Source organism: Cheilinus undulatus, linkage group 5 (genome assembly GCF_018320785.1).
Source record: "Cheilinus undulatus linkage group 5, ASM1832078v1, whole genome shotgun sequence".
Classification (NCBI taxonomy): Eukaryota; Metazoa; Chordata; class Actinopteri; order Labriformes; family Labridae; genus Cheilinus; species Cheilinus undulatus.
This window is the reverse complement of record NC_054869.1, coordinates 40037237-40061830: the sequence shown is the minus strand read 5'-3', so window position 1 is coordinate 40061830 and position 24594 is coordinate 40037237. Positions and strand designations below refer to the sequence as shown.

Here is a 24594-nt window from a genome sequence, read left to right as displayed (position 1 = left end):
GTTAAAGCATCATTTAAATTCTGGCTATGTTTTAGTGAGCTGAGGTGAGGATAATGGAGATGTATGAGAAAACAATAGACTTTGCTGTGACAGAACAAATCAAGTGGTGTGTGCCAACGCCCCAATTGTGCGTGCATGTCTGTGTGTACGACTCTATGGCAGATGAAGAGCTTTATACGGTCTTCAGTGTCCACAGAGAATCGTAGTGACAGCAGATAATTCTTTTCGAAGGGTCCATTTAAAATGTAGCAGAGAAGAATTGGACCTCGTCACAGCTCAGTAGGGAAGGGCGGCTCAATATAGTCATAGAATAGATGCCCTATTGAACTAAAACACACACCAATTTCCAATCAATATTCACACTTAGTCATTTCTGCACATTTTTCATTTCATCAATCTCGATGTTGTACTTTGGGTGGACTTTTCTGGCTCATTTACTTTAGCAGAGATACCCTCTGATCTGCATATTAAGTATGTAACCTGAGTCAGGAGGCAAGTTCAGGGACTGAAAAAGTAAGCAAATGTTTGTGTTGCTCTTTGAGCATCCACTTGGCAGACTCAAAGGCCCTTTTAAATGAATACTATGTAAATTCAACCACTGGGGGGCTCTCAGTCCAAACAACAGCAAAAGAAAATAAATTGATGTTTTGGTTTCATGGATTAATTTCACATGAGAGAGACATGAGAGCTCTTAGAGTGGCCTTTGCTGGGAATAAACCATGTAGTGGATTTCATGAAACAAAGATCCAGTGTGACCCCCCCCCCCCCACCAGAAGCCTTACCACTGCCTGCACAGTAACAGACCAGCTGCATTCATCTGTGTTTTCTCATTCCCTGCCTCAGCTAGAAGTTTTCCAATTTCAGCAGCCGGATGGTAGAGTACAAGAGTTTCTTTTCTTCCTTTAAAACCATTCGGACAGGAGTAAGGCAAAGAAGCACACCCAAATTTTCTCCTCCCTCAGGAGGGCAATATGAGCCTTGCCCTTGTCCTAAAACTGAATATTGATGCCAGAAGACTTTTAACTCGCTAGAACTGCGGAAGGAACATGAACAAACTTCTGCTCACTTCTGTATCTAGTTTGACACAAGACTCTAACCACACTGTGATCACAAGTAAGAGGCTTTGACCTGCTTATATGTTTTTGATTTACTTTGCTGTGTCCATTTATGTCCAACACAGTGCCTTCACCTTCACCGACATAAAAAAACTGTGCAACTGCCACAAAAATCAAAGTCCTGCCACTGGGTTTCTATGCGGTGAGGTTATAGTTCTGAGTTTGTAGCTGAGAGTTTGATTTTTTTTTTTTATCGGCTTTGAAAACGGTAGGAAATATTAGAGAAAATGGGAAGGCTCAACCCAAAATATAATATATAATATAAAGGTAGTCCTTTTTGAAATTTAAACTTATCAGTGCAAAAACGTCTTGAAACCTTGAAAGCTCCATTAAAAGCAGAATTGAATGATAACAGCCTGATACATCAAATATTTTTTACTTTTTTCTCTTATCACTACAATGCAAAGCTTTGGGCTTAAAAAAGTTAGAAAGACAAACCCTTTCATGATGTCACAACAGTTACACCCACAGTCTTATACAATCTAAGGACTATCTACACCAGGCAACTGTTTAATTCAGTGGCTTATTCTTATTCAGGGCCTCTGGGGTTCAGAGCCTGTTCATGTATGCATTTGATCAAAGGATTAAGATAAAGGAAACATGCCTGACAGGTCAGCAGTCCTGGGAGACATTTAAACATACACATAGAGCAAATATTAACTGTTAAGGTGAACTTGACTTTGTGCTAAAGCTTGTGTGCCTGTGAACATATTAAGCCCCAGTAAAATAAATGTGCACTCGAGGAGGTTCAAAGCCAGGATCTCTCCACTGTGAGACATTTAAGCTACCCTCTGACCTTAGGGATTTTGTGCAACATCAGCATTTTGTATAAAAACAGTTCTGAGCAAGAAGTCTCTCAGAGCGCAGGGTAGCTCGGGTGATGGAATATAGGATCAGATTCAGAGCCTGAGTGGTTGAACTGGTCCTCTGCTGTTATGTCTCAGTTTTACTTCATGTCATGTTTTTTAATGCTCTTCATGCTCTTTATTTCACTTTGAAATCACTTTGAATTTCTCAGACTGGATGATGCTCAAAAATAAAAAAAAAAAACTTTACTTGCCTTGCCTTATCTGCATATCACCATATACGCCCTGTATACCCTCTTTAAACCCTGTATTTGTTATCCAGTGTCAGCTGGCATGCCAAGAAACAGCAAATGCTAAAAATACAGTCATGCACACAGGTTTTAGGCATGTACAGTGCTGGCCTGATATGCTGCAACCTGGGGCCAGAGAGGTGAGGGAGGGTGGCCAGAGTCAAGCTCGACATGTAGACACACATACTGCTTGGCAGCCATGGTCAAGCTTGTTGGCATCTCTTTGGTCGACACCTTTTCATCCTTGGTGATATTGCCAAAGATCGCTGGTGGTTTTTGGGCCCTCTGGACATCCACAGGACAACCAGGGGCTCCCAACAACCCCCGGATGGGACCCCAGGCCATGCTTACTCACCACATCCACCCCTTACTCTGCCCTTAAAGTGTGAACTTTGTTGTTTTTTCAACAGATTATTTTCCAATGCCCCTGGTAACGTACAAAGACATTCAGAAGATGGGTTGTTTCAATCCTCCTTCCCAACTGACTGTACCCTCAGGCAACTTACTCGCCAAATCACCACCTTACTACAGCTTAAAATGTTGGCCTTAACATTCACAAATTCTGCACACTACTGTATGTATTTTAGGTTTTAAACTAGAAATTTCCTAAAAAAGATATTTCTGCTTCTAATTCTGCCTCAGATGCCATGTTTAGAAACAATATGTATGCCATTCAATTTACAAATCCCATATCTGTAACGATGACCCCACCCTTACAACATGACATGTATCATGACAGTTGCATGCTTTAAAGAGGCAAAGAGTAGCAAGAAATAGCAGAAAGCAGCAAAAAGGGTTTCAAGTAGCAAAATATGTGACAAAAATGGGCTAAAAGTGCAATTAAAGTACAAAAAAGAAAAGGCAAAACATTGCAAAAATGGGCAAAAAGTGGCAGAAAGGGGTTAAATGTGGCAAATATGTATACAAATTTGAAAAAATGGGTTAAAAGTGGCATAAAGAAGTAGTAAAAATAGTTGTAAAATGTGGTGAAAAGTGGTTAAAAAGTAGCACAAACAACTGGCCAGGATGCTGGCACCAATAATTATCCAACACACATTAAGTGTAATCATGAATAAATTACAGCTGGGGAGGGCCCATTCTCTGGGCTTTTCAGAGGCCCCGCAAATTCTTTATGCAGGCCTGCATGCAGTGACGCTATCAGTTGAATTGATAGCAAAATGAGTGTAGAGAAATGTTAGTTATTTAAAAAAAAACAAAAAACAATAAAATTTTAGAAAACCACATCTGATTTTATAGGGATGCTAGAGATTGATATAAATTTAATTTTTCATGTTAAAATACCACTCTTCCTGTTGCACAATGTACATATTTACATAACAATGCTGCACTCTTTTGCTACTAGGGGTCCAATTTTTGACTAAAGGTACTGACTGACTGGCTTCTACACTACATCAAATTCATAAGGTTTCAAATACACACAGGGGAGAAGGGATATTGAAGAGGTGTTCAGTATTGACTGATACTCAAGGTCAGGTATTTGATTAAATCTTGTGGGGTAAAAGATATTGGTTAGGATGGACAGACACCTGGAGACATAATGGCCAGTGCAGAGGCACCAAACCATTACAACTGTTACGTAACTGTGTAACTCTTTATAGGTGTTTAGGCCCAGCTTTTGTCCTCAGGTTCTTAGCTTTTTGAGTAGATAGAGTGTCATAGTGACTAATATACCCCCACGTTGTTGCCTGACTGGTCCTGCTCCATCTAAAATTCATAAGGGTTCCAGTTTTCACTCTAATGAAGAGAAAACTACTCTCCTCCAGAGCAGAACAGCTTGTAGCAGCAGTTGTGGAGGTACACTTTTAGTTTGGGGCTTGTGCTTCTTCATTCATTGGTTAGTATCATTGCAATCCTAGAATAGATAGAGACGTATTCAGGTCACAGTTGTTAGCAGTGAATAAGGTATAGGGGGTGCTTCAGGTACTCATCAGTGAGAGTTGTACGCTTGTTTAAAGGGAAATGTGAGTTTGTTCATATTCATGTGCCATAAAAAGGGCCGTCTCACCCTTCAGGGAGGATTCCATCAATCAGTGACAGATCTGTTATTATAAAGCTTTGTCTCTAGAAAGCTATTATGAAGTTTTTGTCTCCAGCCGTTCAGAATCTGACCTTAATCACCATATTGTCAGACAAGTTTGAGTCCATCAAATGGTGTCATTCATCGTAGCTTACCTGGGAGTATAAAGAGCCGGACTGTGGAAACTGTGATAGACCTGTTCTTTTACTCTATCCAGCTCTCACATCTCTTTGTGGGCCTTTTTTTCTGACATTTTGCTTTGTTTTTATCTGTCTCTTTTATTGCCGTCTACCCCTGACAGCTTGTCCATCAGTTGTGACAGCTGAAGTGTGCCGCTGCGATTGTCAAGTTGGCAATCTATCACAGCATCTGTCTTCAAAGTCCCATTAGAGTTCATGCTGCATGAGTTTGACCCCCAACTTTGATGTATTTAGACAAAAGTCCACCCACGTACTTCCAAACTCAGAGATTAGGTAATGTGATGCACGTGCACTTATCATGTACTATCTTCACATAATAGTTATATAATCTCACACAAACAAGCACTAACTTCTCCACAAAGGAGCTCATTGTTCCTTCATTAGTTTACACAGAAATTTGGACATGTTTTGACATAACTTGTCAAATCGTAGTGGGCTGTCGTCACCACCTCGAATTGTTCGGTAGAATCACTGAGTCTCCTGTTAAAGTGTGTATCAGTGTTTGTGTGTTTACAGTACTTGTAATGTTTACCCTTGTGATAAATAAAACCTCTCTGAGATGGTGCTGTGTACAGCCCCTCATATCCTCGTAGGAACTATTGTTTACTGAAACTGTCACAGCTGTTTTGCATAATTGTGTGTAAAGAACAGGATGTTCTGCCATACTTACGTCTATTTTGTTTCCAACACTCGACAAAGTTAAAAGATGGATAAATATATAGGTTTTTAAAAGCAAACCTGTCTGTTTGTAGACCTGCATTTTTTACATTAGAGTATTATACTGTGGCTGATATCTTAGATAGGAAGGCAGCTAGATGGGTACTAAGGGAAAATAGAACAATTATCAAGTGCATGGATGAGAAATGTCAGGCCATCGGTACTTTTACTTCTACTTATGTAATTTTATTATTATGTGGAATAATTTCAACTCCATTCTGAGTGAAATGTGCTTCAGTGTTTGAGTTATTTGACAGAATTGGTCCACCATTGTTAGTTCAACTCTGTAGAGAGCCTAAGCTCTACCCACTGTGATTTCAAATTTGGGGGTTGTTTAGGCAGAGTTCCTCATCATGCCCGAGGGCAGTGTGTTTAAATGTGTTTCATTTGGTTTAGGTGTTGCCTGTTGTACAGTGATCCCTCTTAGAGTTCCTTTGGTCATGTTTCTCATAGATTGTTGATATTTTTGATGTGAGACACATTTGCACCTAAGAAATACCTACCTAAGAAACATGGACCCCCCCCAGGACCCAAGAGAGAAAAAAAAGTGACACAATCAACATAGATTTTAATTGTTTCACTGATAATAGGGAACACTGATAAAGCACTAATAAATACACTGATAAAACACTAATAAATGACCAAAGAAACAATGGCGGTGGATGGCTCCTCTCTCTTCGCTGCAGGACAGACAGATATAGAAGATCCTTTAAACCATCAGCAATAAGACTATATAATTCTACCATAAACAGATGAGACTCCAGACAAATGAATTTCCCTTTGGGGATAAATTAAATTATTGTATTGTATTGTATATTATTGATAAAACCCCAAATAAAAAGGCCCATGCATGCTTTTCTTATCAAAATACCTTTTTATAAATTATTTAATACCTGCTTTATCATAGTTTTAGTCAATATTTGCAAATGTAATTTTGGCAGCCTCAGAGCCGACAACGCCTTACGCCCCCCCCCCCAAGGGGGTCCCTCAACCTAGCTTTTCTCTTTGATAAGCTGATGATCATGCATTTGAAGGTGGTGGTATGTTAATTAAATACAACTTGTTTAGTGCTGGTTTGATTGAAAGACTCCTCAGTTAACCACATGTGACCAGCAGAGGTGGGCAACATGACTCACGGGTTGCAGGTCTGTACTTCCCAACAATCACTGTTCCTGTAGGCTGATAGCTCAAATACTTTACCAGTAGACGGCAAGAATTCAAACACCACATTGTGAAAACAGATGGTACTAAAACAACTACACAGCTGCACAGACTACTGCATATTTTGGACTTTGTAAAATGCAAGGCAGCCGGGCAAACCTTGTTTTCCCTTTTGTAGAGCAAAGTAGTGCTATTTAATTTCAGGAATGATTTATGTGACTTATTTGTTACAGCATGATTGCATGCTAGATAATGACATAGGTGTGAGCAGGTTAGACTCTACTTCTAGTGTAACCCACAGCAGATTGATCTCTGAGTGACCTAACAATCGTGCATTTAAACATATTGACGTAACCTCCATTAATATCGAATACATGTGTTCTTTTCATCACCACTCAGTGTCTTTTTGTATGCATGCATCTGTCTTGGTAATTTCCTGCGTGCATGCCTGCCTGTCTCTCTTCTCGTCAGAGCCAGAGGGATGTCTCTACTTGGCAGCATCTCCGTCTTATTACGGGCTTCTTTGATTTCACTACATAGGCCAAATGGGACAAGAGATGCAAGAAAACGTGCAAAGGCGATGAAAGAGAGAGTGCATGTAATGTGGCCGTCGGCTGAATGACAAAAACAGTTTGTCCAACCGCTTCAGTCTGCTTCTGTCTCTTTGCTTGAGCGTATCTCTGTGGTTTCTGTGATTTAAGGGGTCAGGGGTAGGAAGGCTGTCCTGTTGAGGTCATGGCTCCAACACAGAATCAGATAACCCCATGCTTTGTGTAACACACTTCACACACCCACTCCCCACTATTTTTATTCACAGTACTCACAGTATTTTGGACTCCTCAGATACAAGGACAAGCCTTTTATTATTAAAACCACTATGCTAATCAGCTTTTGATGAATAGGGAGGGTTTTTTTATAACACAGGTGAGGCCTTGAATTTACCACATGCACATTTTAGTTTCTGGAGAAAAAAAAAATCATAGTTAATTTTCAAGCTTGGCAATATAAAAAACTTATAAAATGTGTCACAGACTCTTTGCTTGAAGGCCATTTTGAGCTTAACTTAACTTCAGTGTTTTAAAAACAATGGCAATCAATTATATTGATATTCTTAGCACTGTAGTAAATGCACTGTCAGCATGGGGAAACATGGCAATGCAACTAAAATAAAAAGTCTAATTTTCTTTTGTTAGACAAGAAAATGACACAGGGAGGGAACACATTGTCACACAATGATTGTAATATCATCAAAGCAGTCAGTAAACTAGAAAAGCACTCTGAGGGCGCAGACTTCCACCGTTAGCCCTATCTCCTAGTGAAGAATCCTTTAAAAAATTCCTGGATCCAGACAGTGATCCGGATCACTCCCCAAATCTAATCAGTTCTTCCTTACGCCATTTCTACCATTTCCTGAAAATTTCATCAAAATCTGTCTGTAACTTTTTGAGTTATGTTGCTAACAAACAAACCAACTAACTAACAAACAAACAATGCTGATCACATAACCTCCTTGGCGGAGGTAAAAATGCTCGGAATGTAAAAAAAAAAAAATGTATTTTCCCTTCGGGTGTTATACCTTTTTATTAATTTCCTAAACCTGTCATGGTCAACAATATCTGACTTTTTAAAGTTACAAAAACTCTGTCAAAGTGAAAACAGATTTCTACAATTAAATCAAAAAGATGTTATGTATAATAAGTGACTACATAAATATTCAATCCCTTCAAGTCAGTTTTTCTAGATGCACCTTTAGCTGCAATCACAGCACTGAGTCTGTGTGGACACAGCAATTCCATTTTTCTTTTAAAAACCGCTCAAGCTCTGTCAGGTTGCTTGGGGGTCGGGCACTTTCCAAGTCCAGCCACCAATTCTCCATCTTATTGACCTTGTTGTCTTTAAGCCATTTTATGTAGCTTTTGCAGTATGTTTCAGGTCATCGTCTTGCTGCCGAGAAGCATCCCCGCAGCATGATGCTGCCACCAACAGCACGCTGGTGTGATGGAGTGTTTGTGGTCATGTGCAGTGTGTGGTGTCTGCCAAACACAGTGTCCGTGGAGAGTTCCACATGCCTTTTGGCGAGCTCTAGTCAAGATTTAATGAGTTTTCTTCAACAGTGGTTTTCTCTTTACCACTCTCCCATAAAGCTTTGACTGGTGAAGAACTCCTTCACATTGGTCATGTGTCTTGGTGGCCTCTCGCATTAGTCTCCTTCTTAAACGGTCATTTAGTTTGTAAGGACGTCCTTATCTAAGCAGATTTACACATGTGCCATATTCCTTCCATTTCTTGATGATGGATTTAACTAAACTACAGGGGATGTTCAGTGCCTTGGAATTTTTTTTGTACCCATCTTCTGGTTTATACTTTTCAATAACTTTTTCTTGGAGTTGCTTTGAGTGTTCTCTTGTCCTCATGGTGTAAAAGTAGCCAGGAATACTGATTTAAAGAGTGACTGGATCTTCCAGACACAGTTGTCTTTACACTACTAACACTTGAGACACATTCACATTCACTAAGGTGATGCTCCTTTCACTATTAGCAACGCTGGTCTGGACCTATTTAGAATTCAATCAGTCAATTTAAAGGAGGGTGAATATTTATGCAGTCATTTATTTTACATTACGTATTTTCATCAATCGACATTACTTTGAAAAAATCTTTTTTTTCACTTTGAAGGTTTTTTGTACCTTTTCTTGCCAAGAAGTCTAATAATATTGAACATGATTGATTTATGAAATCAATAAAGGGTAAAACATCCATCTACATTTTATATATGCACTGTATCCTTCATTTAGGATTGAACTTACCTCTGCTGAAAATGATTAGAAAATAAGAACTAAGGAGAAGATAAATATGAGAGACTGTATGTAAATAGAGATTGTAAATAGAGGGACAGATCTAAAGAACAGATTGAACAACTACAGTATATTTTTGCGTTTAAAAATAATACCAAGTTAAGAGGGGAAACGATGTGAAACTTAATGTGGCTAATCACTGTGGTGACAGACTTAAACATAGCACAGCAAAAACAGTAAGATGAGGGGAACGGAGTCATGGTATAAGAAGTGAAGATAAGACGGTGAGTGACATCTGAGAAGATGGATGCCAAGAGAGAGAGAGCCATACTTGCCTGTGCAGGTCTCTGCATTCTGATACAGATAAAAGCAGGCAGGATAGACAGATCGCAGATGAGCTAAAGATAGGCAGATAAAACCAAGGATCAGAAATTGAAGGCTGGATGATAGACTGAAAGAAACAGATGGATTCCCATGATACAGGTCAGACAGAGGACATTTTGTTTAGAATAGAAAGGGATGGACCAGGAGAAGCCGGGGATATAGAGATAGACATCAGTAAACAACAGAAAAAGGATATGAATCAACAGTGAAGCAGAGCAGAAAAGACAGAATGTGAGGAGATAGAGAGGTGAGAGAATAAAATGGTTGGGGATAGAGCAGAATAAGAAAAGGAGTGACATTGTGTAAATGAAATAAGGCAACAGAGCCATCGTGATCCTGGAGGATAAAAACAAGTGAGAAGGAGCTGTCAGATCAGTAAATATTGGCTATAATGGTTGACATAGCTTCTTAAGTCAGATTTACAGTCTGCACTGCTGAGATTGGATTTGCCTGTGCATGTGTGTTTGATCTTCCTATTGACTGGCCCTTTCTGCAAAATGTTTAAAGGTTTCCGGTGAGCATGCAAACTCTCAAAAAAATGATATATTTTTAGTTTAACTATCTAAAGATGAGAGTTAGCTATGTGTCAAATGATGCTGTGTCCCAGAGATGGCATTAGTCCTTCAGCTCAGTAATGAAGCTAAGTTAGAGACAAAATCAGAGCCGTGTTTTTGTGAAACTTTGGTGTTCGACTTTGAAGTTCATCAAAAGGAAGGATGAAATAAAAGTTAATATGTCCGGCCATGATGAAGAATCTAATTAAAATTTAGACTCTTTTCAGACTGTATATGTGGGCTATTCATAACGTAAAATCTAGAATCTAAGTTGCACTGGCGTATTAGACACAGTCCTTGTTTTTCCTTGAGGGATGAGAAGTTTGTGAACAATTTCCATTGTTTCAGCGAAGTCCACAATGTGCACTTTCTCTGCAGCTTTGCAGTTCACTTAGCTGTCTTTTTTTTTTTTTTTTTTTTGCTTGCACTCCTACCAGCTCCCAGTACAGTATTTGAGCTCTTCTCCTATTGTAATTGTAGTGGTGTAAGGTCTTCCAGCTCAGGAGCAGTCCACCCACCTCCACTGGAGGCAGGTGGACTACTTCTACAAAGTAATGTGGTTCTTCTCTGTGGGGAAATCCATCAAAACACAATGGATCTGTAGCTATTCTGCCTCTCAGCTGTGGAGAGCAGGTACCCAAGTTTTGGTCGAGTGCAAAGAGCACCTGATTCGGCAAAGAGCATAAGTGCTTTGACTAAATGTCAAGACTTAAATGTGATCGCTTTCTACAGACTAAAACTGGACTAATACTGTAAAGGCACAAAAGACACAAATTTGACTAAACGTAAAAAAAAAGGGAAAAAAATGACTTAGACTGCGGCGCAGATGGCAAAGTGGCTTAAGGCATGCCCCAGTCTCTCCTCAGCTCTCTTATTCCTGTTCTCGATTTTATTCACTGCCCTGCTCTACCATTAAAGGCACCCAAAATATATCTTTAAAAAATAATTTTAGTCTATAACTAAAATTAGCTGCCAGAATTAACACTAGTACAGAGAAAGTGTCTTTCAGTCTGCTCTTCACTCTTTCTCTGTTTGTCATCAGAGCATGCAGAAAGTTGGGTTTCACCTTTCATTTCCATCCTTTTTTTATTCATTGTCAATGAAGATAATTATTTGGTTTTAGATGTAGTGTAATCATCACCTTTTATCCCCATTATCAACTCCATCAGATGATGGTTTTGTTCATTTTCCCCAAAAAAGAGATTATCCTCTATTCATTTTATTCTGCTTATTTGTTGAAATAACAGCTCATTTCTACTCAATTGAAAAAAAAAAAAACAATAAAAAAAGATGAATTCAACAAGGCTAATATTTAAAAAAAAGTTTGAAAATCCTGAAATTCAGAGATAAGGTAATTCAGATGAGCAAAAAAAAAAAAAAAAAAAAGAAAAAAAAGAAAAGAAAATAATGCATTTGATATCATTACTGAAAATAAGTATAAACTTGACACTTATCTTGAATCAATAAAATAAAAATTAAATACATTTTGGTGCCTGATGGATTGACAAAAATCAAGACATGATGGGCAGAATTCATATTTTGGAAAAAGGAAATGTTGAATTAAAAATGTGTTCCTTCATAAAATATCACAAATATCTACTTGTGATTATTGATGAAAGGACAAATATAAGATGAAAGTACAAATTAGAGTTTGGAGCTTGTTTTTTTCCCCTTTTGCTTAGAATTGGTGATATTTATCTTACATGTTCCTTTTTTCACATCTGATGGAACAAATAGACAAAAATAAAGGTTGACAATTAAATGTGACATTTAAAGCCTATTTTAGTGGTGTGAGAAACAGCTTGATTTGTGGGACTTACAGTGGATCAATTCTCAGGTCAAAATGTCCCTTTTTTAAGGGTTTCTGAGGGGACTTGAAAGAGTCAGTAGTCGTCACAAAAGAGCCACATGTAGAGCATCACTGGAGGTGAATTATTTCATTTGACAGGGCCGCTGACATTTATGCTAAGTATCCTAAGTCGATTTTGTTACTTTTTCTGACTTTATTTTCCACTAAATACACGTAGAACATAATTATCAACTAAAACGCATGGTAGGTTGTTATTAACACTAACACTTTAGCCGTCCACTGTAGTGAGAGACATTATAGTGACAACAGGTCTTAAAATGCAGGATTATGACCTGATGAGGGACAAAAATAACATGATCTGTGCATGACAAGCTGCACTCAAGAAATCTGATTAGTCTTTCTATTATGAAACTTAGAAGTGATATTTATGTATTGAGGGGTTGTAATGCCTTTAGTCAGATAGAATGGTGGATAAAGTTGGAAACTGGGGAAGACAGAGAGTGAGGGGGATTACATGCAGGAAAGGAGCCACTGAATGGTTTGAACCTGGTTTAAGGACAACACCCTCTGTACATGGAGTTTACCAACATAACCACGGGGCTACCAGCACCCCAGACCTGGCAATTTCCAAAGACTGAAGCTGTCTGATGTTTTCAATAGATGGATTTACATACATATAGATAGATCTGCATACAAATGCAAAGCAGCATCTGTACTTCCCATCATAAATCATCCCAGGCTATGACTTCAAGTTTTTGATGGGTGTCTCTTTTGAATTGGCTTTGCTATTTATGTTTCTTCAAGCCTGGAGGATTTCTGACTGTTGATGCAGCTCACAGCTGTGACCCCAATGTCTTTTTTGTAAGAGTTTCACTTTTCACAGGAAATCCCAGTGTGATTGGGGTCATGGATAAAGCTGCCTTTTGGCACAGATTTTAAGTCAGTGTGTCCTCACTAAATGCTTTGAACCCACTGATAGAGGCATCAAACATTTCCAAAATTAGCTGTGAACGGCTGTGCCTTTGCTGATCAAAGTTGGAAGACAACATGCACACATAAATATTTAAGCATCTAGTATCAGAGGACAGTTTATTTTTGAGTTAGCCTTTGCATGTCCAACCAGTGAAATTAAACTTTATCATAAATAACATTCTTAAGAAGCTGGAAAGGAGCTGAAGCATTTCTACATTTTACCCGACCTCTTACTTGGAGGCAGCTGCTTTAATTAGGACATCTTTTCAGCACAGACAGTTGAATAAGTGGGCTTTCTGTTCCTTAGGCAAAAATAGCAGACTAGATATGTAACATATAATTAAGAAGTCACAATTTGTGTGAATGCATCCACACTCCAATCAAGCATCCATTTTGCACCCCGAAGTTTTATTGATTAACTTTTTAATGTTATTCCAATCAGACTTATTCACCCATCAAACATCAAATTACCTCTGACAAAATATAAATCAGCACCTCTTTACATTTAGAAGGATTCTGTGATAAACTGCTTGCAAAATGTGGTTCTGTATCAAAAGAAGAACTGCAGACTAAATCAATATAATATTGGTTACAATAGAGATCATCAGTCCTGTCATGCCAGCGCCTGTAACTGGCATTTTTCCGATGTTGTCAACGGTAACTGCTGTTTGGCTCTCCCTCCTGACTCGGGCTGATGTTTCATTCCCCTGAATCAGGGAGTGTTGCAACACAGACCCTTGATTTGTTTTCTCCACACTCCTGTTTTAAACATAGTTGGAGGATTTACAATAACACAAATGACAAGCTTATTATTTTATAGTAAATGTAATATGATAACAAATTTAACAACAGTAATATATCACACTACTGCTGCAGACATATGTTATGTCATTACAGTAATGTGTTACTTTGTACCATGTTACCCTAACACTGAAATCAAGTATATGGAGACTAACAACCAGTTCCAATCAAGCATCTCAGTCTTTATTTGTAAAATGAGAAGGTCTAAGCACTACTTTTATGCTAATATTGATCCAACAGGAGCAAAAGTCATGTCAGCTTTTAGTGCTCTAGACTCATGTGTAACATTCATCATTAGAATCCAGTCATCTATAAAATTAGCATCAAAAGTGCTGAAAAACTGTTGCTGGCTTCAGTGCATCTTGAGCTCAGACTTTTATTGTGCTTCACTGAAGTTGAGCAACAGTTAATCCTCCCGGTCAGCGTTGTCAGAAGAGCTACTGCAGCAACAGCAGCAACATCTTAATCATACACATCCACAGAGAGAAATGTGAGCAGAGCTGCCCGGCAACATATCCACTCCAAAGTTACAGCGGAACGAGAGATGGAGCGCAGGAGGGAGAACCCTTTATCTGGCCATTACTTCCTGCTCTGTTCAGAGCACTGACATGAATCCGAGACAGATTGACTGAGGCTGTTTATGCTCCACTAAAAACATCGTTCTTTTTTCTCTCGCTTTCAGAGAAGTTTATGGAACTAGCGGGTAACTTACATTTATAAGACATCGGTTTGATCAGCTGTAGGCTGTCATGAGTCTAATCTGGGTTTCCTCCTTGTTTAATGCTTTATTCCTTCACCAAGTTGTATGAATCTGCAGACTCACAAACACCACTACCTCCTTGTTAAAATGCACAAATGAATACCTTCACTATGCATGCCTCATTCAGTCCAATTAATATCATTAGCTCTATTTGTTTCCAGGCTGAACATTCAGTGTTACCATGGTATCCAGGTTTAATGAGAGGTATTTGACCCACTTTGAATCCATGGTAATGTCTGATAAATATTTTGGTCTCAAATACATCAAAACACAATGAAAGCAGAAACAAAGTACTGAAACCAGGAGGAATTCTCACAGGAAATGACGGCCACTGAGTCTCCTTGCAGCATTTGGACTCAAAAATGAAAACTAATAGACCGGGGAAATTGCTTTCCATTTATTCCCTAATACAATCTTCTAAAATCACAAATAATAACCAAAAAACTTTTTTATGGCCTCCTTTGGCCCTGATAACAGCTTGCATTCTTGCTGGCATTGTTTTTATGTTCTTTTCCACAGCCTCTTGTTATTGAGTTCCATATAGTTTCTAGCTGTTCCCACAGACTTGCTTTAGATTAAACGTATGTGTGATGAATCTTAGAATCTACTAAATCCCAAATTTGTTCAATGGGATTCAAACCCAGACCTTGACTCAGCTAGTCCAACAGTTTCAGGAGTCCAGATTGTTTTTTCTTGGTCAAGTAGTGCACAGTTCTGAAGTATGCTTGGGGTCATTGTCTTGTTGGTATATGAGACCATGGCCAATCAGATTCAGTCCAGAAGGGACTCCATGATGCACTAAGATGTTGTGGCAGACGTTGTTGTTAATGAGTGCAATAGGTCTGGCATCAAAATGTTTTCCAGCTTTTCTGCAGACATAAACATGATGATGATGACAGAGCTCAAAACTGATCTCATCTGTCCCGCGTTCCTTCTTCCAGTAATCAACAGCCCAGTGTGTTTGCTCCCTGGCAAATCTGAGGTATGTCGGGATGTTTACAGGCCTCAATAATGGTTTCTTAGCAGCTGCTCTTCTCTTTAAGTCTTTTCCATTGTTTTGGCAGATATTACTTTAAAAGATATGGATGTTTCTGCAAATATTCACTGCAGATATATCAACTGTACATACAAGAATTTATGAAGAGTTTTGTGTTTTGAAGCAGAATCAATGAAACTATCTCAGTTGAAGTTTTTTCCTCTATCATTTTCATTACTCTCTTAAACTTTAAGTGAGTTAAGGACTGAAGTTTCTGGTCTGACTTTCAAATAGTTTGCATATTTATGCTTTAAATAATGTGTTTTTATTTTAATTCAAGCACTCTGCTGTTTAATTAGGATAAATAATTTCAGTAACAGGCCAGTTTAAGCACAGAAGAGACTTGGAGGTCCTTACATAACAAACAAACAAACAAACAAATAAACAAACAAACAAACAAACAAACAAAAAAACGTGTGTGTTTAAAGGTGTGTTTTCTGTGCATCGACATCTATGTTTGATCAACAGGAAACTAGTGTTTTTTTACTCCAGAATGGCCTTGGTCTTGAGACCATACTTTGAATGTCTTGGTTTTGTCTTGGAGCATTTTTTACTCGGTCTTGAAAAGTTTCAAACGGTTTCAATGTTGATTTGACCCACGGTGAAAGGTCTTGAATTGTGTGGTCACTCCTAACTTCACTTCAATGTTGACTCTTAATATTTTTTAATTGCATCACAAACAATGATAATTTACATTTTTGTTGGTTGAAAGCCTGTTGTTTCTCAACAGAAAACTGAAAGATATCCTTTGCATCTGGATGTGATGCATTTCAAAGCAGTTTGACACTCTGAGAAAGTGATCAGACTTTCAGCTCCAAGGAAACTGTTTTTATTTACTCTTATTATTATTTAAATTAGTGACTATTTTACTTTATTATTTTATTTGTGGAAATATTTTAAAGTTTTATCATGTTTTATTTTTAATATACCCATTATAATGTATTCATATTTATTTATAAACAATAACCATTATTTATTAATAGTATTAATAGTTTATTTTTAATTTTTATTTCATTTTTATACTATTATCATTTCTTATTACTTTTATTTTATATTCATTGTTTTTTATTTATCATTTTATTTAAAATATATTTTTATATTTTTTTATATAATTATTGTGTTTTATTTTTATCTATTATATTCAATGTTTATTATAAACTTTATCATGATGTTATGACTTGTTTTTTTTCATTATTTTTACAATATTATTTTCTACCTTTATACTTTTTGATTCTTTTGATACAGAATGTCATCAGTTTGTATCAACATGAGCACTTCTTCATTTCCAACTATTATTAGTTTTATGCTTATCATTTTTACATCCAGACTTCTAGACATACAATGTGCAATGCTATGAGGAGTCACTTATTAAAACAGTCAGTATTAAATCAGTGTTTATTAAACTGTTATGTGAGCACCATAAGGACTCATCTCTTTTTCTTATAGATATTTTGTACCTTGGAGCGTTGTGAAAAGGGTTATTATGTTGTCCCTTTAGATAGATAAAAAGGGAACGTGTGTATGTATATTAAGTGTAAGTGTGTGGCCGTGCCCTCCAGCTATCTCTGAAGAGTCAGTGTGACAGCAAAGAACCAAAGCACAGTAAATCTGTATTGATTGTCAGTAAATTGCTTTGCACTTTTGCACTTATGACAACATGTGATTGTGTATGCAGTAAAATGAAACACAAAGGAGCAGGGACATTGCGTTTCTCTCTCACATACAACAGAGAAACACACAAACAAACAGTCCCATAAGCCCCACGAATGAAGCTTAAGGCAAAAGAGAATGCTGACAAAGTCAATAAACATGCTGAAAGCCTTGTATGCTGAAAATTGTTTTCTGTTGCCAGTGGAGGCTACAACAATGCAAGTGTATCAAGTGAGTATTCAAGCAAACCAAATGTCTTCTCTAAATTAGTTTTACATTAGGGAGGTGTTGTGAAAGTACGCAGTAGTTTCTTTGTAACACAGCTGAGGTGCATTATTACCTTTGCAGAGGAACCATTCCTGAAAGTTATGAGCATATAGCCTCCAGTTGTATCATCATTTGAAACACAGATCTGCATTAATACTTCTTAGTGTGTCATTGTAAGTTTAAATTGACAAACGCCTGGGATTTCGTGTATTAAAGCTGCTTAAATGAGCATGGTTTTAGTGCCTAGAAGGCCCACCTTTTCATTGCCTTTTAAATTGTTTTGGAGCTGTACCCATTAAATGTCTGAGTGTAAGTGCAGTAATGAACACGCAGCTATTGCACCTGCCCCTCATAGACAACAAGTATTTTTTGACAAACAGGTTGACAAAGGCAGCAGCAGCAACATTGTGAGAGGTCAAGGAACCATGTCAGCTGAGAAGGTATTGGACAGAGGTGGACTGACGTGCAGGGAAACATGGGATTTCCCTGCTGTGTGTGTGGTTCAATGGACTGGACAAGGAGAAAAAAAAAATGTCAGTCTTGCTGTGACTTTGGGACAGGCTGATTCTGATTAGGCTGCACAGCGAATGAGAGACAGACAGGTAGGCCAACAGTGTGCAAATCAAGGGAAACCACATGGCTGTTACTCTGCTTCCTTTTACGCTGCACTCTTTTCTTGTGCACGCTTTGCTTGCCTTTGCACGTCATGGCACAACATCATGACACACTTGCAGCAGCACCCAGTAGTGCAGCCTATTAGATACTCGGTGAGGTGACCTATGTAAAAACACTTAAACTTGATAGCCACGTTCATACACAAAGGGTCTAAGGCCTCAGTCATGAGGTAGTGCATGGTTAAGTCTGGTACACCATGTAAACAGGACAATCAGCACCATGGACAGCTACACATAAATCAGCGATGACAACAGTGACAGCTCAGAGTGCATGATACTCTCTTAACTCTCCATCAACAAATATATAGTGAAAAAGCCAAATACACAGCTGGCACAGCAATTTACAAGAGTATATAATATGTGTATGAGTTACATAAACCAACATACACACAGTTTGTGTGCAAGAGAGAGTAAAATGTAGAGAGCGGGTTATTAGGTCTACTTAACCCTCAGGCATCATTAGGGACATTTTTGTCCATTTGGGCAAATTTTTCCTCTTTATCTGCTCACCCTTTTGGCTCTGTTAGTGCATATGATCAAATTTTTGTAACAAAGTTTTTTTCTTGCCAAATTTTGGAATTAAAATTTCAATTGCTCTAATAGGTCAGAGGAACACTGTCAAACAAATTAACTACCCTTTTAAGTGATTAACCCTCTATGGTCCAGTGTTACCTGTAGGCAACATACCACTTTTTGGCCTTGTGCACTCACATAATACATTTCCAAGTATGATCAAATACCTCTAAAAAATGACAGGACCTTAAGTAACCTATAAAAGTGTTTTGACTTGTCATATGATGCTCTGGATGCCATCTTGAACACTTTTCGTGCATACATTCTCACACAAAACAGCTCAGCCATTGTGCTGCAAAAGAACTGCAAGAAAATATATTTTCCAGATATTTCTGAGGCTGGAAAGAAATTTGTACATAATTATTGGTGGGTAAAGTTTAATTTCTGGTAGTTAAATGTTGCATTTTTGATGAATAAATAATGGAAAATTGTTAAAATACACATGTTGCCTTGAGGCAACACCGCATCATTATGGAATACTGTAAACACTGTACTGGGATGGAGTGCACAATGATACCATTACATTCTGGTATTGTGCATTTCGGTATAAATCTGTGATAACTGAAATAAAAACAAGGACAAGGACAGTGAGATTGATCACAATGAGAATGAGGATGAGGAAAGTGAAAAGTGATGTGGATCAGGATGAGGACAGTGAGGATAAATGTACAGCAACGAATATTACCAGAATATAGTAAGATAGATATTAAAAATAATTATTTTCATCATTAAAGGTCAAATAACATAAATTGCAACTTGTTGCAGCTACTTTGCAATTCCAATATGCTTCAAAAAAACTTTTTGTTCAAATTTTAAATTATGTTTTTCTTGTTCATTCCATTCCATAATGGTGCAGTGTTGCCTTGAGGCAATGCACCCCAAAAAATACCCTTCAAATTTCTTTTTTAAAATTCTTTTCTTAGATTATGTTTATTTATGACAAATAAGTCCTGGGTTTGTTAAATAGCCAAAATATTGACTTTGATGCATTATTAGTTTTTGTGAAGCATCCAATTTAAAATTTACTACTCTCCCAAGTCACTTCTGGACAAAAACCTCCCATTGACTCCCAGTCAAACCACAATTTTTGATCCCATAGCCATTGCATGATATAACTATAAATTCTGTAATGTTATGGTTTCATGTTTGAGAAAAGTAGTCAACTTTGTCATTTTTACTGTTCATCACTAAAATCTGCCATTTCCCCATTATAGGCCTATGCATGAAATACCTGTCATTCCATTAGTTTTTGTGCTTGTGTTATTGAGCTTAGTAGGCTATTTTTAGATAGTGTTTGTGTGTGTGCATGTGTGTAATTTTGACTTTTACACCTTTTTTTCTGTCTCCTAATATTTGTTTGATTTGATGATGAGGTGAGGCCATCAAAACTGATTGCAACTCTTCATGAGTATTTAAACTTGATGGCATGATTATGCCATCAAGGCATAACAGCAATGATTATGTGTGAGTCAGTTCAGGAATTGTGAGTTTACACGAGTTTACATAGAGCAGATTTCATGAAATACCACTTTCCAAGTGCAAAGCGCACTCTGGCATTAAGGCCTCTCCATCTCCAAGTGACTGAGGCTGAGATTATGTCCCAGCCCGTCCTTGCTTTTCATCCAAGCTGTAAAAAAACTTTAAAATGATCAATGATGAAATAGAAGCACACTGTGACATTTCTTTAAGTGTCAGAGGGGATGTGACTCAAAGAAATGACAGACTTTATACAGCATGGTTTCCTGAGATGAAGAAAACTAAAGAAACAAAAGCAGAAATCTGTGAATTAAAAAATCTGAAATACCCCGAGTCATCAAGTCAAGTGGAGTTCATTTCTGTATAAACAAGTCATTTAAAAGAATTATGGAGCAATTCACCAAATCTCCTCTTCAAAGGGACGTGATAAATGCTTGAACAGCGCAGAATCTCCCATCTCTGCGTGCCAGTCCCAGATTACACAGTTTGGAAGCCTAAACACAAGTGACTGGGATTCAAAAACTAACGAGACAGCGGGCCTCTTTTTCTCTGTCTTTACAAATTTATTTAAAGGATTCAATACCCGGTTTTCTCTCGGTCTCCACATCTTTTCTGAGAACAGAGAATGCCTCGGCAAAATGTGCACTTTTGTTGTCGCGGCTTCACCAAATCCAGATATGTCAAATCTTGTATTCCCTTTAATCTAATTCAATAAGACCTGGGGTACTTTGAGAGCTTCTTTCCATCCACAGCTGAGTCGGGCTGTGAGAATATGCGACGGTGTGTATCCATTGTTGGCCGTGCTTTGTCACACTAGAAGGCAGATTTAGCAATTCAAGCTTCCACATTTAGAGAGCGATGACTTGAGTGAGGCCATGCTGAAAAGGACTCAGATTCACACATGTCCCACTGACAAAGAGCTGAAGCATGTTGCCTTTCTTCCCCCTCCTTTGCAAATGCTCCTGCACATGTAATACTCTTTCATTCACTCGCTCGCTTACTCGCTCTGACAGGCTGTCTCGTCAGAGGACAATGCTACACTTCTCTCTTTTTTGATGCTTATGCCCTACATCTTTCCCTTTTTTTAGAGCCTGACTTTTATGCTGCTTTTAGTGACCTTCAGGGGACATTTATGGCGGAACCATGAGATGCTTTTGAAAAGAAACGGAGAGGGAAAACACACTTGGAGAATGAAAGACCCTTGGCTTGCGTAGCATGTGAGGAAGAGTACCACAAATCCTACTGAAATTTTTACAGTATACATAATGATCATGCAGATTACTATGAAATCCCTTGAATTATTTCATAGCACTGATAAAATCACACTGGGTATCTCTTAACAGAGGTGCCACAGTTCCGTATGTGCAGTATAATTATGACAGTTTATGACATTTGCTCTGTTCTTCTGTCAACATTCGCCTCTGCAGGCTTTGATCTCTGCATCACTTGAAGAAAGCTCTGAGACTTGAATGTTATATTCATTTAAACACGTAAGCCCTGCAAGATTTGCCCTTGGATTTATAGAAACAAGAAGTGACTCACTAAAGATGTCTGCTGAGAAATGTCCTAGAGCCTAATTGATATTTTCCTAGAATGGTTTTCATTGTGATTGTGGTTTGTATGACTCATAAGTCAAGGCCTAACAATTATTTTCTAACAGGTTGTTTAGTTGAAGAGATGCCTCTAAAATTGCTCAGTTTAAGAGGGACATTAATGATTCATGGGGATAGTATTTATTTGCTAAATCTAGGATTTTATCAAGTGGTGTTGTCATGATATCAGAATATTAGACTTTGATTTGATACTAGTAAAAGTCCCACAATATCAGTTGGGGATCCTTAATATCATGGGCATGATATCAGTAAATATTAGGGGTAATGATACAGAAGAATTTCAGTTCGGTATGTACCTCGGTTTTGAAATCATGGTTCAGTACGTTTTTGGTATGGTAATTGAAAAGATTGAAAATATATATATTTTTAAATTGTATCAAAATAAATAGGCTGAATAAATTACATTTAAATTATTAATAATGCTTCAACCTCCTTCAAAAAATTCTTCAATGATTAAAAATATTAATAAATGAATATATTTTTGAATTACTAGATTTTTTTAAATTGATATATTGACATATTTATACCCATTCTTCAAACTCTAAAATTTTCCAGCCAATTTGAACACATCACCATACAACTGTGTGTTAGCTTGTTAAGTATGCAAATTAACGTCTTTCCTGCCGATTTCAACATGGACTTTGGCACTGGATTACTTTTTTTAACCAACGAGACCGACTACAAAGAACTTTTCACAGCCTATCTTGATAGGTAAAGGATAGAGCTGTGTGAAATATGAGGATTACTTTACCTATGACACAGCTGCAGACATGATGGAGTCCTTTCTCTCACTCCTCCGAGGCTGATGGTTGAAGGTAAAATTAATTTAATTCACAGAACCATAGCACCAGTGTTACAATAAAAACTATCTTAAAGAAAAGGAAATTCATAACTGGCTGGTGAGACTTTTTGTTGTTCCTTGTTACAGTGACGTTCTTGTTTGAGTGGAGCCTTTTTAAATGCTTTGATTGGTCTGCTGGATGGCGTGCTGTCAGTGACACAGCTGCTGAATAATGTCAGCGCTACTGTTGTTGGCTTTGTCCACTGTTTTATTTTACTGGGAAACAAAGTTTTCCTAAACAGGACACTTTTATCTGGGAATATTCGGGCTGTTGCTGTCGTTTGCTGTGGTTGTGTGGTTGCCAGGACAGTGTGACAGTGAGTTGCGCTCTGGTTTTCTGTCTGTGTATGAGCTTCATTCCACATGTATTCTGTACCATACGGAGAGGCCTGTACCGAATCGGTACGGTATGAATACGCGTACCTCTACACCCCTAGTAAAAATATCTGCAGATATTATCTTAAAAAGATAATGATTACTATATGGTTTATGAAAATTATTACCAACCATTGTATCAGCTGATATATTAACCATACGTACCAGTAAGTTAGTTGAGTTTTAGGTGAGAACAACAGACCTATGTCAGCTGAAGAATTTTCTTTGTTCAGTCTCATACTTTGATTTATATGAATTTTCAAGGAATTGTTGTTAAAATAGGAGTGGTTTTCATAATTTTTTTTAACAGTTTTGTTATTCTTGTGTGTTTTATGTCAGTTTTTTATTTTAACGGTGAGGATTATTTCTGCTTAAATCAGTTTAAACACTTGATATTTGTAAATGTGTTTTTAGTCCGTTTTAATATAGTTTAACAGTTTTATTAAACCTGAAAGAAAAATCAGTTTATACTTTTATTGTAAGTCTTATTATTTCTAAAATCCACTTAGTAGTTCAATATTTGTAATTACTATCTATAGGTGTCCTGTTGGAATTATAAGATAAAACCGGTGGAGGCACCATTACTTATACTGTATCCTGAAGCGAGTCATGTCTTACCTCTAAAAGACGTCAGAATCTAAAGACAACCTCAACAACTCTGATGTCTCTGAGCCTGTCAGGACATCCTGCAGCCATCTCAGATGGCTCTGTCAGGTTTGATCTGTCTCTGTTCCATGTTCTAAGTTTCATGGAAAAGCAGTTTGTTGATTCATCTTTGAAAATGTCAGTATGTACCTCAAACATAATTATGGTTCAAGATTATCTGAAGACAGTCAGACAGGAACATTCTGCACTAACTCCTGTTTTTCCTTTTGTTTTTTGTTTTTTTTTTGTTTGCCAGTTTTTGTTGTGTTAGAGAGAAATGTTTATCCATGTTAGGTGGCATGCAAGGTTACATTTTCTGAATAACTAGCTTTATTGTTACTGATTATTAGTTATTATTATATATTGGATTTTGTTTGTATGCAATAAAATCCAGTCATTCTACAAATAAGGCAACAGTGTGACTCATAAGCCAAACAGTCTCAAGAGCAGTCAGAGTTTCTCACTCTGTGCCGTCACTGTGCCGCTCAGCCCCACAACAAACCATGAAGTCACATCTCTTGTTCAGTCTGCAGTCTGTGGTTTTGAACTAAACTGAACACAGTGTCACAGTTTTATTTTGTCTCCTTACTAGGGCAAGATTTGCCAGAAATGGCTGACTGACAAGAACCAGCAGTGCTCAACTTTAGAGCTTCTGGAAAAGAGGATGGTTGCAAATGTTAGCACAAGCTACTAGATAAGATAGCATTATGCCAATGCAATAATTAACTAGTAAGCAGATAAAGCAGAAAACAGTTAAAAAGGCTTGCACTCTTATCTGGAACATTGCTTAAGAAATGCATACATTGCTTCAGTTGCTATAGACGTGCATTTAAACTCCTGTTATGATACACTTCTTTTACATCCATTATCTCATCTCTCACCCTGCAAAGCAGATGGAAAGCTCCAAGCTGCAATAGTTGTTGCCGGCCAGAGGATGATTGGACCAATCAGCACCAAAGAGGCAGTAGCTATAGGTGTGGTTTAGTTGTTTTGCAAGTCTGTAAACATGGCGGCCAGAAGAAGAGATTGGCATGGATTTTT

At 37.7% G+C, this 24594-nt stretch overlaps 1 protein-coding gene across 2 annotated transcripts in view; it reads left to right on the top strand.

Annotated features, from left to right (window-relative positions):
- The window catches only part of grid2 (glutamate receptor, ionotropic, delta 2), a 923745-nt gene that overhangs the window by 52203 nt on the left and 846948 nt on the right, over positions 1–24594 (top strand). The window lies entirely within an intron of this gene.